General features: G+C 42.6%; 1 protein-coding gene across 1 annotated transcript in view; it reads right to left on the bottom strand.

Moving 5' to 3' along the window:
- BTBD9 (BTB domain containing 9) overlaps positions 1-8,823 on the bottom strand; it is a 912,643-nt gene that overhangs the window by 886,524 nt on the left and 17,296 nt on the right. The window lies entirely within an intron of this gene.

The following is an 8,823-nucleotide window of genomic DNA, read 5'->3' as shown; positions in this document are numbered from 1 at the left end:
GGCTTTCATTGTAAAGAACTTGTACTCTGAAGATGCCCTATATGATGCTGGGTGAAAGCGCTTAGTACGGAGAAAATTTGTCATTGTATTACTGATTTTATTTTTATTTTATTATTAAAAAGTGGAACCAACAAACCATTTTCTCAACGGTTTATTGAGTGGCTTGTTAGCTTACCAGTCGTTCAACTACATGTTTAACCTATTTTCAGTTAATGTGTCAGTTCTATCCAGGAAGCAAAGCACAAAATACTAGTTTTTCATTAAAAAAATGTTTACCATGTAGTGAAAGTTTTTTTTTTTCCTTAAACCAAGTCCTTAAGTAGCTGTTAAATTAAAACTGTACGTCAACAAACATTCACTTGCTGTAAATGCAAAACAAGTTACATGCGTACCACATTGATAGCTTTGTATGGGCAGGACCAGCATCACTGACAGCAGGAAGAATGCCGACAAATGTTAGGATAGCACACCACTTACAACTCTTAACAGGCTACCTTATCTTGCAATGTATCTTAAAGACCTTTTTTCCTGAGTATGTATCTCTAGGTGGAAAAAAACAAAACATAAGTCTCCAAAACAAGCAAGAAAGAGAAGGGGGAAGGAGAGTGATTATACCACTGAGGCTGAACCTGCTCACCGAAATATCTTGCTTTGATATACACAACTTTTGCAGCTGATATGTGGAACTCCATCCCTTCTAACAGCAGAACAGAGGTAATCCTCCTAGGTGGTCTCCCTCATGCCTCCTTTCCTGTAGCTGCCAGGTGGGCACTTTCAAGAACAATTCCTCCTGTTTATGCCATGACCACTACACCAGCTGCTGTCACAAGTGAGAGGGATGAAAGCCTTCCTCAACCTGATCAATTTCCATTTGCTACAGCGCTGTTTTCAGAATTTTCCAATTTTCAGGCTTTGTACAAGTGAGGCTTCTGACTGGTAGTTGATCCAGGAGACCACTGAAGAGGATAGCCAAGTTTGCCAAATACCCCATGTGCATTGTCTAGTTAAGAAGCACAGCTGGCAAATGCAGGCTGTGGGAATAAACCCTACACTACACAATCACAATGCAGAACAAAGCCTTAATTCTCCATGCTAACTGCTAGCAGCAACTGAACGTATAATATTATACATGTGCAGAGTTTTTTGTCTGACCAGAAAGGCAACACTGATTTTAAAGTACTGGACACCAGAATTATATAAAGTTTGTAGTAAACATTCTTTCTGATACACTTAAAGTTCTTTCAACATTCTGAGGTAATCTTAATTTCTGCTAGGTCTACTTTTTGCTTGTACAGTTTATTGAATTGTAATTCATGTTTAGCAGGTTAAACCTCAATTCTGATAGTCCATGTGGCAAAATTAAAACTGATAATTTAAAAAAAAAAAAATCCAACTCCTTTAGCAAATTTAACAATGCAACCCCAGGATCAAATAGCAATTCTTCAGTCTGGCTAACTGTGCTTGCATGAGCTTTCCCATCCATGTTGCTTGATCCCATTATTTTCAGGATCTCAATAACTGCTTAGGGCAGTAGTCCCAGATCATGGAATCTCTCCACAATAATCCAGTGTGTGTGATAACGCTATTATGTTTGTAGGGTACATGACATGAGGAGGCAGCAGTTCTTGAAACATACACTTAACAGTTGCGTGACCATTCCCATGACCGTCTTTGATCTCTGGGTTGCACATGCCAAAATTGTTTCTTGCATCCACAGAAAGAACAGTGTACATTACTTTGGCTTTCTGTTTCTGTTGTTTGTCTCCCTAGAAAAAGAGTGACTTTTTTTTGTGTGCTGTACCCTAGTTAACGATCCTCGGCTAGGGTGCCTTCTGTGGGGAGTCTGCATGGCCTCCCTGTGGTTGTGTGGGTTTCCTCCGGGTGCTGCATCCCAAAGACATGCTGTAGGTGGATTGGATACTCTAAACTGGCCGTAGGTGTGTGTGTGTGTGTGTGTGTGTGTGTGTGTGTGTGTGTGTGTGTGTGTGTGTGTGTGTGTGTGTGTGTGTACCTCCGTGGAAGGTTGGGTGCCAGGCTGGCAACTTGACACCGTAAAACTCCACTGCCAATCATGAGCGGACAAGTGATCCACTGTGGTGACCCCTAACCGGGAAAAGCCGAAAGAAGAAGAGATATACTAATATCCTGCCCCCCTTGCCCTCAGCTGTCCTATCTGGCATGGGCAACCTGAATATCAAGATGGTCAAAGGCAAGGTCATGCAACTCTAAAAACTAGACCTATCACCATTCACCTTACAGTACGTCACAAAATATTTTGGAGAAGACCAAGTAACTGCTGCACAAGTTATTATCCAAGGCTGTATAAAGAAAAAAGACTTGAAAGGAAGCTAAACTACTCCAGAAAAATGTGCTTTTCGAACAGAGGGGAGAAGATTTTGTTTAAATATTGCCATGCTAAACACAGTCTGTAATCCACTTAGCTGCAGTCCCTTAGAAACTTTAGAACAAAGTTTCTTGTCTGAAAGCAAGATAAAAAGCTGTGACTCTTTCCTTACACATTTTGTCTTGCGAACATAAAATTTTATCCATCTATGTATATCCAGAGAATCAAGGTATTTTCCCCCAATTAGAACAGCTGTAAAAGAAAACCTGAAAATGAAAAGCTTGGTTTAGACTTTTCTGTTACTATCTAAGGCATACATAACAGATTACTATATACATATAATGTTGTATTTAAGAAATGTCAGTTAAAATGGTCCTACTGAAACAGCCTATAACTCTGATTTCTTTTTGCTGAGGTTACATCTACCAAATGAAAATACTTTTCCAGGACAACAAAATTCAATTCTGCTGAAACTGTAGGCTCAAATGGAGGGCAAGTTAGCTTCTACAGCACAAAGGAAAGATCCTCTGAAGAATGGGCCCCTTGACTGGTGGTTAAGACTCGTTTCCTTGAAGCTCTGCATAGCTACTAAAGCGTTCTGAACACAGGATTAAGAAAAATACTTCACATTGGAAGGAAATGGAGCTGAGAAGGGGTGAAGGCCTTTTCAGGAAGTCAAGAAGGAAAAGCAGGTCTGGACCTGAGTTACTGGTTGTCAATGAAAAGGTGAAAGGCACGCAGCTAGAGAGATGGAGTAGAAGTCTGATTAGAACTTGCCCAAAACAAGAGAGTACAGTCTTGATTGGATGGAGAAGGGAGGTTCCCAGTGGCTGAGGAATGAATAGTAGAAAGCATACTTGTCAAGACCAAAAAGGGGTTCTGAGAAGAAGTCTGGATTTGTGCTGCTTTGCTTTCTCAATAAAACCTCATCATCATAGAAAGGAGGAGGCGAGCATGGAAGAGTGCAGGGAAATATTTTGGCATTTCTGGATTAGAACAATCAGGAGTATCCCCCCTCAAGCAAAGGCATTAGAAGCTGCCGTGTGGGGAAGGAGAGAAGCTGCAGCAAGGCTTACCCCAGCAAAGGACAAGTTTTCACATCCCCAAGTAGTTGAGGAACCATTGGCGAAGTTTCTACAAAAAATTGCCAAGCCTGACTGCAAAACAGATGGTTTTCTACAGAATACAGCTGGCAGTCAAAGTGGTGGACTACATAATCCATTTTCAAACCCTCATCATTTCCCAAACAAAGGACAAGGAAGTGAGTTTTTCCCTACTTGCTAATGCACTATACCACTGCTACATTGTTAGAAGGGATAGCAATCACACCCTGGGGCAGGGAGTCCTGAAATATCAGAGGTTGTGGAAGAACATGCCCATCTCAAACATGTTGGAAAGTCTGTCTGCCCTTGATAATGCCCTCTCCCCACCCTATGGCAGAAGCATCCATGATGCCAACAAAGGAGTGGGAATTTGGAATGGACTGCCACATACCAGACTGAGTACATGTATTTACCACTGTAGATGTGACCTGCAAACTCTGGAAATTCTGATGTGTTGAGACATTAGGTTTGAATCTGAGACCAATGCAATTGAAATGCTCACTCAGATTTATGTGGCATCTGGCAAATGGCACTATAGAATATGTCAGTGCTATAATGCCCAATGAGCTGAGACAAAGGTGGGCAGTGGCTGGCTGCAAATCTTGTGCTGAAGAGGCTAAATCTTGTCCTGGACTTTATCACAATCAGACTGCAGCCTATGAACATGAGCAGCTGGGAAAGTTTCAAGTGAACTTTTACAAGGTTCACTATCATTCCTGAGGAGAAAAGGTAGATCAGAGATTCCCAAGATGAGACACGGCTGGGTAGGTAGGTAGGAAAGGAGCTAGAAGCCAAGTGCCCAAGTCCACTAAAATTCTGATCCCTTGCAGCCTCTAATTCACTGATACAATGGACATGTACGTTGTAAGTACCCTGAAGACTATGCTGAGACCAAAAGGAATACTCCTGAACTGTCAGTGACTGGTTCCTCCCAGAAGTGAAGGTAACTCATGGACTTCTATGACAGAAGTAGTAGGCACTCAGGTGGTCCAACAGCAGATCTAGTCTCTTTCTGACAAGTATGAAAGGACAGAATGTGCCATTAGTATGCAAAAAAAGCTTCCTTTAAAATAAAGCTGCTCAGACGATATAAGCAAAGAATGAGCAAGAGGTCCTGTGTTTTCTTTGGCACAAAAGGAACTTGGAGTAATACCCCAATCCTTTCTAGTTCAGGGGGGACCATTTAGACGGCTCTTTTTGCTAGAAGTCTACGGACTTCTGTTCTTGTTGCAGCCTTCTGACAAGATGGGACATCAAACAAGGATAATAACTGTCGACATGAGTGTGTGTAAAAGAGAACTGTATACCCTCCGATTATTAAATGTCATCACCATCTGCCTCTGATGATGGCTAGTCATGCAGGAGCATGAAGTGACAGAAGATCTATTAAGGAGTCTACAGTGGGAGTCAGGCAAGGCCTAAGGGATCCTGCTGCTGACCTCCCAAGGACTGACCATGGCCACCCTGCTGTCACCAAGGAATTCTTCACCCCTTGGATGGTAGCTTTATGGGAATCTATCCCACAAACCAGAATTTCCTCTGCATTGTTTTTCACACCAACAACAGAGAAGTTTTAACATCTTTCTCTACACACTTCAGATGTTTTTTTTTTTATTTATTTCAAGGTCAAACAGGTGGAGGGGGGTCTGACAGACGGTTCAAAGATGTTATTCTGTGTCTTCAGCAAAGTCTGTTAGCTAGACTCAAGCATGCCACACAGCAATATCAGATGCAGTAGGATGTGCCACTGTCATCATGAGGTTTGATATCAAAGCAATAGCTGCTGACTGGAACTAGAATGTTTGCTTGAGAGAGTTTTCAGGTAACCGTCTAGCAATTTATACATTTCCTCAACAGGAAATCAGTTACGTGGGATAGACTGTTAAAGACTTCAAAGAAAATGCTGAGGTAAGAATAAACATGCTCAAGGTAAACCACAGCCCTCAACTCTCTATAAGGGAATGCCGCACTAGATTCTCAAGAGTTAGAACCTTTTTAATTGCAGCTTCTGCAATAACAGTATCTGACTTGGATATCTCTACACAGAATACATTTTCACATATTTACCAATGGCGGGATCACCTAAGATGACTGCTTGGCGGACCAATAGCCTTTCTGCACTGCTCTCTGTTGGAAGCAGAAGGAGTCAGTTGGCCATCTTCACACAAACATTGCTATAACCTCCCCAAATTTTCACATATTTACCAATGGTGGGATCACCTAAGATGACTGCTTGGCAGACCAATAGCCTTTCTGCACTTCTGCACTGCTCTCTGTTGAAAGCAGAGGGAGTCAGTTGGCCATCTTCACACAAACATTGCTATAACCTCCCCAAATTTGGAGTCATGGATGGGGGAGATGGGAAGTCAGTATCTTTCTCATCAAGTATAGAGTAGAAGACTCTGCAGGGGAGTAAATGTAACCTTTCTATCAACCTTTGGAGGATGTAGGTCCAAAGACAAGCAAAAAGAAAGTTTGTGCACTAATGTTATGGAAGAGCACTGCAAACACCCTCAGGTCCTTCTATCCTGCTACATAACTAGAGTGGATCCTGAACAGGCTAGCCTGCTTGTTGGGCTAGTGCCAACACTTGAGTGCAAACAACAGCTGCTCCATGGTTTTCAATGATAAAACCCTGACTAGGTTGCAAGCGACCCTAGTTCAGACACCAACTTGGGCATCTCTAGGAGCAGGCAGGAGAGGATGGGAATCACCAGCCATTGTCTACTTGCCCTTTCTGAGGGGACGGAGGTAGTTGTCACTTACCACATGGGAGACATTTAGTGGGAACACTTGGTATCTACCCCACAGAGCCCACGTCTACTGAACACTGCTCTGCCATGTGCAACTGCTCTGTGAGCAAAGGGGAATACTCAGATAATAGCTATAACAAAGCTCAGAAGGGCCACTGGGGGGGTGCTATGTGAAGCCGGGGTATACCTCCATGCAGGACCAGCAAGGCTGGCCTGTTCCCTGCTACCTTACTCCTGCTATAAGCAGTTAAGGAAGATTCCTGAGCAGGAGCAAATGTCCTGTAGGGCACTTGCCTGCCTAGGAATCTCCAGTTCCCACAACCACAGAATGAATGGGTTGGTCGGGTGAAGGTGGAGGAGCCACTGGCCTTGGTCCTGCATGGGTGGAAAAAAAAAACTTGGTGGCAACAAAAATCAAGGAAGGCCACTGTAAGGATGCCTGCAACACTAGATCCATAGTTGAAATGAACTGAACTGGATACTCAGTTCCAACAATTGCAAGACAACGCCCATCAACACTGAAAAACAGGTGTCCAGTGGAGGTATCAATTATGTCAACCCCTAGTTTCAGCATTGACAGCCCCAATGGCAGTAGCAGAAGTAGGGCACTGGTACCTGTACCTTAACCAAAAGTAGATTCATCGGTGTCAAGGGTTGCGGTGCTCATAGATCTTCAACCACTAACACTAGTACCATTTGGGCAAATGCTAGCAACCCTGGGAATTGCGCTGAGATCATGTGTACCAGTAAGGAATACTGGGGTAACCAGTTCTGTACAGAAAAACTGAAAAAACTCACTAAAGTACAACAAAACAAACAAATTAAAAGCAAATTACATACACAAACTAAAATACATTGAAATAAATAAGATGCACAGTAAAATGCATGAAAGTATGACAAAAAAATCAATAAGGTTAAATTATGTAAATAGCTATTCAAGGAGGCCTTGAACCTTCTCAGTTGGGGGACTCCCTCCACCTTCTAAGCAGTAAGTTCTAACAGCAATGGCCTTTGATACACAAAAGCCAGGAAACCACAAGATTCAAACTACATCACTAAACTGCCAGCAGCCTCTGGGTAGCTGAATGTAAGGAACAGGGTGGTTGGTGCCAAGCAAGAAGATCTTGCAGACAGGATACGAGTACCTTAAAAACAATCCACTGATGATTAGACAGTGAATGCACCACTTGCAGAACTGGCACAATATAATGGTAACATGTTGCCCACCAAGTGACTGGGTTCTAGAGTTCTGTGCTAACTAGAGGCAGTCACCTTCACAGTTTGGAAGCCCCATGGTATAGGACATTACAGTAGTTCAGCTGAAAGGATACCAAGGCATGAACCACTACAAAAAAGTTTGCAAATGGAATAAGGTACTTGAGGGTAATGTTCCCGAGATGGAAATGAAAATATCTAACAACCAGTACAAATCTGGTCCTGTAAGGTCAGCATATTGTCAAAACCACCACCCAAATCTCATAGATTTCATAAAACATCTAGTTTGTCACCATTACAGATGATATTAGTGGATAAACCTGGAACAAATTAATCTTCCAAAGTGGCATATGCAACAATAACAATTGTATGAGATACCGAGTTTCATACAGCTCATCGTCACAGTTACGGATGCATTCCAAGTCTTCAGCTAGACTGCTAGCATTACACAGATTCCTGTGAAAAGCAGAAGTAGAACTGTGTGTTAGCATAATCATGATACAGCAAGTCTCTCCATCAAATGACGTCTCCTAAGATATACGATTACATAGTAAAAGCAGTCCATAACTTGGAGAGCAGGATGCAGAGAAATTAACCCCAGACACCATTCTCTTTGCACGCTCAAGGAAGGTAAGAGGCAGACCAATCTAGTATAATGGTAACAGTCTAGAAGAATACCATGATTCACTGTGTCAAAGGCTGACAAGAAATCCAGTACAACATAAACAGACCTCTCACCATAAACAGATCACTAAAAACAGCAGTAAAGGCCATTTCATAGGATCATAGCATTATGGGAACATGGGAAGTTACTAGGCTAATGGCACTGGGGCCCTTACATGCCTAGCCAAGAGTTTATCCCCAAAAAAGAAACCTCAGTCAGCATCTGTCTCCACTGTCAATGAGGGACACAGGTGGAACCCCCTGGGACAAATATGTTGTTTCTCATCCACTCATCAAGGTTGCACTTAAAAAGGGTCAGCGAGGTACTCTGTTTAACAGTATGGGAAGTCTATTCCAGAGATGGGGCAGCCTCTAGAAGACACACTTGTCTCTCCAGTAGGTTTTGTTGATGCTGCATATTAGATTTACACCTTTTGATCAGGTAATGCGTGAGGAGTTAGACTTATGGATATGGTGCATCTTTAGTAGGGCAGGGTCAAATACTGCTTTATAGGCAAGACACAGACTGCTTCTGAGCAATCTGTACAATACCATGTAGAGTGACAGTGATTTGAGCCTGTCTGCATAGGAAAGGTGTTGGAGGCCATGGATTCTCTTTGTGAGGTATTTCTGTGGCCTTCCAGTTGTCAGAAGTGTTTGAAGAAGTGCATACCAAACTGGGGGTTATACTCAATTACTGGCCTGAGGGGGGAGTACAGAGAGGTAATAACCTTCTTTTTTCTGG

This window comes from Protopterus annectens, chromosome 1.part0 (assembly GCF_019279795.1).
Source record: "Protopterus annectens isolate FY-2018-M chromosome 1.part0, PAN1.0, whole genome shotgun sequence".
In the NCBI taxonomy this organism is placed as follows: domain Eukaryota; kingdom Metazoa; phylum Chordata; order Ceratodontiformes; family Protopteridae; genus Protopterus; species Protopterus annectens.
Note: the sequence above shows the minus strand (reverse complement) of the source record. Positions and strands in the feature narration are given on the sequence as shown.